Raw genomic sequence first — 6414 nt, forward strand, 5'->3', positions numbered from 1 at the left:
ATACTAGAATAACACCTTAAGACACAAATCAACCAAAACCCTAATGTCACCTAGATACTCCATTGTCACCTCAAGTATCCGTGGGCATGATTATACGATATGCATCACACAATCTCAGATTCATCTATTCAACCAACACAAAGTACTTCAAAGAGTGCCCCAAAGTTTCTACCGGAGAGTCAAGACAAAAACGTGTGCCAACCCCTATGTATAGGTTCACAAGGTGAACCCACAAGTTGATCACCAAAACATACATCAAGTGGATCACGTGAATATCCTATTGTCACCACAGCACGGCAAGACATACATCAAGTGTTCTCAAATCCTTAAAGACTCAATCCGCAAAACAACTTCAAGGGGAAAACTCAATTCATCACAAGAGAGTAGAGGGGGAGAAGCATCATAAGATCCAACTATAATAGCAAAGCTCGCGATACATCAAGATCATGCCATAGAGAGAACACGAGAGAGAGAGAGAGAGAGAGAGAGAGAGAGAGAGATCAAACACATAGCTACTAGTACATACCCTAGCCCCGAGGGTGAACTACTCCCTTCTAGTCATGGAGAGCGCCAAGATGATGAAGATGGCCACCGGTGAGGGATCCGATCTATTGTGTTCTCCGAAGGTTTTAGGGTATATGGACAGTCGGTCGGGGGAGCCTCGAGGGGCCCACAAGGGTGGAGGGCGCGCCCAGGGAGGGTGGGCGCGCCCCCTGCCTCGTGGCCTCCTCGAAGCTTCCCTGACTTCAGCTCCACGTCTCTTGGATCACGTTCATTCCAAAAATCACGCTCCCGAAGGTTTCATTCCGTTTGGACTACGTTTGATATTCCTTTTCTTTGAAACACTGAAATAGGCAAGAAAACAACAATTTGGGATGGGCCTCCGGTTAACAGGTTAGTCCCAAAAATAATATAAAAGTGCTTAGTAAAGCCCATAAACATCCAATACAGATAATATAATAGCATGAATGCTTCATAAATTATAGATACGGTGGAGACGTATCAACATCCCCATGCGGAGATGAGAGGCTGGCTGGTGGAGACGATCCGAACAGGGCCTTGGTAGTTATCAGTAAAAAAATAGTAGTTTTTGGAACCCTAGCCCGAATTGTAGTAGCTTTATGCCATTTACCTTTGTAATTTCACATTCATTTCATTTCAGGTCTCGCAGAAACTAATGCATGGCTGGTTTTTCTTTTGTCTTGGAAGGATCCATTACTTTGCATATATCCAGTAGACAAAGCATGCACTTATTCATGTTCAAATATACTCTGTTAGCGACACAGGAGAACATCACAAAATTCAAGCTTCACAACTCGGGATCTCACATCATTATCACTCGTTTCGTACCTTCTATAACTAGTTTTTAGCAACCGCTCGGATTTTACGACAATAGAGAGTCGAAGTTCAGTGTAGTAGGAACAATCTCTCATAAAAAATGGCCTTGATTTCATAAATATTTGGCTGCAAAATCTGCAATGTTTTTGTCAGAGCTCCCTCCTTCCTGCATAGCCTCTTTGGCCTTCTGCATCCACTTAGAAGCATTCCTCATATACTCCTTCCCACGCATCACTTCCTTGATGCACCTCTCCACCTCTTCTCGTCTCACCAAGCCTTTCTTGCCTCGGCGTGCACGCAGGCCGATCCCCCACGTGCTCTCCACGTACTTTGCGGCGGTCGGTTCGTCCGCCCATTGCGGTATTGCGATCATGGGTACACCGGTGGCAATTGCTTCAGCTGTCGAGTTCCATCCACAATGTGTCAAGAAACAACCTGCATCATCACCACAATGGTTTGCATGCTTAGGTTTTATTCATTGTCAAATTCCACTAAGAATTGTCAGCCTTATTGCTGTATGTGCAGAAATTTGGTTCATTTCATACCTGTGGCCCTGTGAGCCAACACGTCCAGCTGAGGGCAAAAGGGGACAATTTGGCCTTTCATGTTGCATTTGTCATGGAGTTCTTGGGTCAACTTATCTGTCTCACTAGGCCTCAACACCCAAAGGAAAGGTTGTCCGGAGTTGCACAATCCATGGCCTAGCTCTTCTAGTTGTGTCGAGTCAAGGTTAGCGACCGTGCCGTAGGATGCGAGGAGCACAGAGCAAGGAGCCTGCTTGTTGAGCCATGCCACACACGGAGAAGTGCTCGAGACGAGGTTGAAACCATAGGTCTTGTTCGACGGCAGGCGATCATCGTCAAGGTAGAACGACGGCAATGTCGGGCCGACGGTCTTTGCACACCATTTCAATTCCATGTAATCTGCCTCCTGCTCAACCAGAAAACAGCAATCTGAATTCGTGTACAATGGTCTGTCTAGATTATAGACAAAGCAATACATTTGGCATATGAAAATTAGGACAACTTTTGCTGTGCAAATCCGAATCTACTGATTCACATTCAAATACAGAAAAAAGTGGTTTGTTGTTGGCGGCTCAATGTTTAAATTTCAAAGCATAAGTCTATGTTCCTGCGGCATGATTTTTCAGCTGGTCAAAACAACAAACAGGTGGTGGTCGCTGGTGCTCACCATTGGCTCGAGGTCGCGGAAGGAGTTGACGAGCACGTGGTCGGCCTAGTCCAGCCCGTCGAACTGCGACAGCGCTGACTCGGTGAACGCCGGGTACCACGCCGGCGCGGTGACGAACGGCGGCACGTCGTTGGGCCCGAGCTCCACGGAGAGCCTGCCCCGTAGCACGCTCCCGTCCGCGAGCGGCAGCGCGACCCGCCCCTGGGAGACCTCGCCGTACACCACGTCCACCGCGCACATCTGCGTGAAGAACGCGGCCGCCGCCACGCCGGCGTCCCGCGCCACGCGCCGCGCCCATGGCAGGTGCGAGTCGTACACGAGCACCCGGACGGGCTCCTCGCCGTCGGCGAGGAGGAGCGATGCGAGCGTGTCGGAGCCGGCGGCCTCCATGCGGCGCAGGTACTCCGGTGTCGGCGCACGAGGCGATGCCGCCGGCGTCGAAGCCGTCGGAGATGGCGGCCACGGGGAAGGGGCATTGGGTGGTGGGGGTGGTGGAGAGGACGTGGCGGGTGAGGACGAGGGTGGGGCGGAGGCCGTGGTAGGCGAGGCGGCGGCCAAGCTGGAGCATCGGGTTGGCGTGGCCATGTATGCCCGGGAACGGCAGGAGCAGCACGCGGCCGCCGGCGCCTTGGACGGTGGCGTCTGCGCTGTCCATGGTGAGCTGCCTGAGCACGTTCTGCTCTTCTCGCCGGGACGGAGGAATTCAGTAAGTAAAGTGATGCGGTGAAGTGGCGCGCAAGTTCTTCCGCTTGGGAGTGTGGTTGGCTGACGGGAAAGAAAGAAAGAAAAAAGAATGTTATCTTCAGAGGCGGGGAGGAAGAGAGTTCAAATTCGCTTTGAATTGGTGCACGTGATGCTGCGTTGGATGCTTCCTCGCAAGACAGCTGCTTGCCTATGCAAGGGTTTTCACCGGCGTTGGATATATATACACGAATATAGAGCATCTCCAGCCGTTCGACCCCAAAGGCGCTTCAAAAGAGCTGCCTGAAGGCGAATCGGCGCTAGCTTGGCGTATGGGGGCAACTCTGTAAAAAAAAGATAAAACATGTAAACTACGCCTACTACTATGTCAAGCCACTGCGCCGCGTCCACCGCCCGCCATCTACATGCCGTGAAGCCTGTAGAAACGGGTGTAGTCGCCGCCGTCGTCATCGTCGTCGTCGCGCGCCCCACCGTAGCCGCTGCCGTCCCTGCTGCACCCCTTGTCAGGGTCGCCGATGCGCTGTGGGGCGTGGACGGCGCGGCCTCGTCCTCGTCGCCGTCCAAGACGATGACGCCGCCCACCTCGCGCCTGCGGCGCCGGGCCTAGAGCTCCTCGTATGCCCGGCGCTGGCGGCACACCTGCTGGTGGACGTAGTCCTCCTTAGCCCATTTTAGGGTGGCCTCGTCGTCGGGGGCCACCATGTCGGCGTGCACCAGCTTCACGGGGAGCAGGCCCGGCTCGGGCTTCGGCCGGACCAGGCGGAGGGAGCGCAGGGAGGGCCGGGCACCCTCGTTGACGACGAGGGCACTGCTGCGGGTGCGGCACCGGAGCGGCGCCTCCTCCGGCTCTAGCTTGACGGGGTGGAGCGCCGGCGAGCCGGAGGAGAGCGAGCCGGAGCCCGACAACGAGGACATCCCCGGCTCCATTCACCGCGGCGTCCAGGAGTTGCCATGGCGGCGAGAGAAGGACGACCGCGGCAGGTACTCGAGGCGGGACACGTTGACGGTCTCGATGTGGTCGAGGACGGCCTCGAGGGTGCGGCCTGGCACGCCCCACCACTCGTGCCGCCTCGACGGCGTTGAGTCGGCCGCGAGGGATGATGTCGTTGGCGGAGGAGATCTGCTCTTGGCAGCGGCGCTCGAAGTACATCGTCCACAGCGTTTCGCTATCGGCGGCGTACCTCGGCTCGTTCCACTGCTCCTCCGTTAGGGACGAGCGGATGCGAGCGATCTCGGACCGCTGCGCCGCCCCTTCGGGCACCGGTGGCATCGGGACGCCACCGAGCTCAGCCTCCACGCCCCCGGCACACGCATGTCCGGGGGCGCCGGATACTCGGCCTCGTAGAGGAGGCGCATCTCCGGCTCTTGGAGATGGCGGCGGCCGTAGCCGTTCGTCGTCGCCTGGAAACCTCTCGGCCATTTGCTCGACGGCAGGAAGGGGGGGAGAGTGTTGCTTTGGGCGGCAGATGCAAGGGGGGATGTGAGAGCTGTGTGGCGTTCACCGGCAGGGAGGTCGCCTTTTATAGACGCAGCGGGGCGACGAGAGGCTCCATGCCCGGCGACGCGTGGCGGGAGCGGGCGGGACGTGCGTCGGTGCCGCCTTCACTATGCCTGTGAGACATCAATGGAGGCTGGCCGACGCGGCAGCCTTGGCCAGCCTTGGCATTGATTCCCGCAGGAACCGAGGCGATGAGGACGACGAAGCGGCGTCTCGCTGACTCGGCGGGCCCATCCTCGTTCGTGCCAAAATTGCGTTCTCCGGCACCCCCATGCGCCCCCCAGCGCGTCGGGTTTGGCCTGGGTCCGCCGGCGCGAAAAAAATTGCCTTTGGGGACGTGTTGGGGGCGCGACTGGAGATGCTCTTAATGACATGACATGACAGGATTCACCATCGTGGTGCCTTCCTCTTCCCCTTGTCATCTCAACAGCGCTGGTAGTACATGGCAAAGACGGCATAGGGCTCGTCGTCCGGGGGCCGTCAGAGTCGGCACTACAAAAAAATACACTTCCGTGATGATATGTGTTTGTCACAGTCGGTCGCGTATTTTGTCATGCATGTATATCCATGACAAATTTATGACAGAATCAAGATAGCCATACCTGTGTGTCGCAGAAGTGTTCCATGACATTACCAAAATTATCATCACGGAAGTGCCACTTCCATGACGATAAATCGTGCGTCACAGAAGTGCTTTCGTCAAGGGTGACCGACACGTGGCATCCACCGTAACGGAACGCCGTTAAGCTATTGGGTCGGGTTTTGGATCCGATAACCCATTAACAACCCCGACCAATGGGGATTTTCCACGTGTAAAATCATCATTGGCTGGAGGAAACACGTGTCGGCTCACCGTTGGGACAGATGTCATCCACTCATTGGACAGAAGGCGCCTATGATACGTCGACACGTGGCACGGCCCAACAGAGACCCATTCCTGTGAAAAGGCCGGCCCGTTTGACTTGGTCAAAAGGTGGCGGGCCAGCCCATGTAAAAGCATGTTAACGGCTTGTTCGCATATAGCCCATTTACAGCCCACTAACCCAAGGCCATTATGCCCTATCCGAATTAGGCCCAGTAGCGTCATCTAGGCCACCCAATATGATACCCGCCCATTTTCACTTCTGGCTCATGTATGGCCCATGACGTCTTTCGGCCCATATGAGGCCCTATGTAACTCTTGGCCTATCAACGGCCCGTGGTGAAACAGGCCCGTAATGAACAATGTATCACTTTACACCCATTAATGGCCTATGGTGAAACTGGCCCGTAATGAATAGTGTATCACTTTATACCCATTAAGGGCCCGCTATTCCGTTGGGCCGTTTACAGCCCATGTTATCTTTCGGCCTTCTCAAAGCCCATTTATTCTTGGGCTCATTTCCAGCATTCGTTTACTTACGACCCGTTACTGTCATTTTCTGCTTATGGGCCAAATTTAGCCCGTGGTTACAGTCGGCCCGTTTGTGGTCCGTTAACACGTTGGCCGATTTTCATAGCGTCATGAAATACGGCCTGTTAATGATGGCCCGTTATGGTCGGCCCATGAACGGACGATTCCAACTCTAGCCCGTTTACGGCCATAATGCGGCTGTTATTGGCTCATGTTTGGCCAATCGATCATACAACCCGTATAAGGCCCATTGATGATACGGCCCATAGAAGGCCCATTGTTTCTATGGCCC

General features: G+C 54.8%; 1 pseudogene; it reads right to left on the reverse strand.

The window, feature by feature from the left end:
* Positions 1–1257: 1257 nt before the first annotated feature.
* LOC123040399 (UDP-glucosyltransferase UGT13248-like) lies at positions 1258–3289 on the reverse strand (annotated as a pseudogene).
* Positions 3290–6414: the final 3125 nt, after the last annotated feature.

Source organism: Triticum aestivum, chromosome 2B (genome assembly GCF_018294505.1).
Source record: "Triticum aestivum cultivar Chinese Spring chromosome 2B, IWGSC CS RefSeq v2.1, whole genome shotgun sequence".
In the NCBI taxonomy this organism is placed as follows: domain Eukaryota; kingdom Viridiplantae; phylum Streptophyta; class Magnoliopsida; order Poales; family Poaceae; genus Triticum; species Triticum aestivum.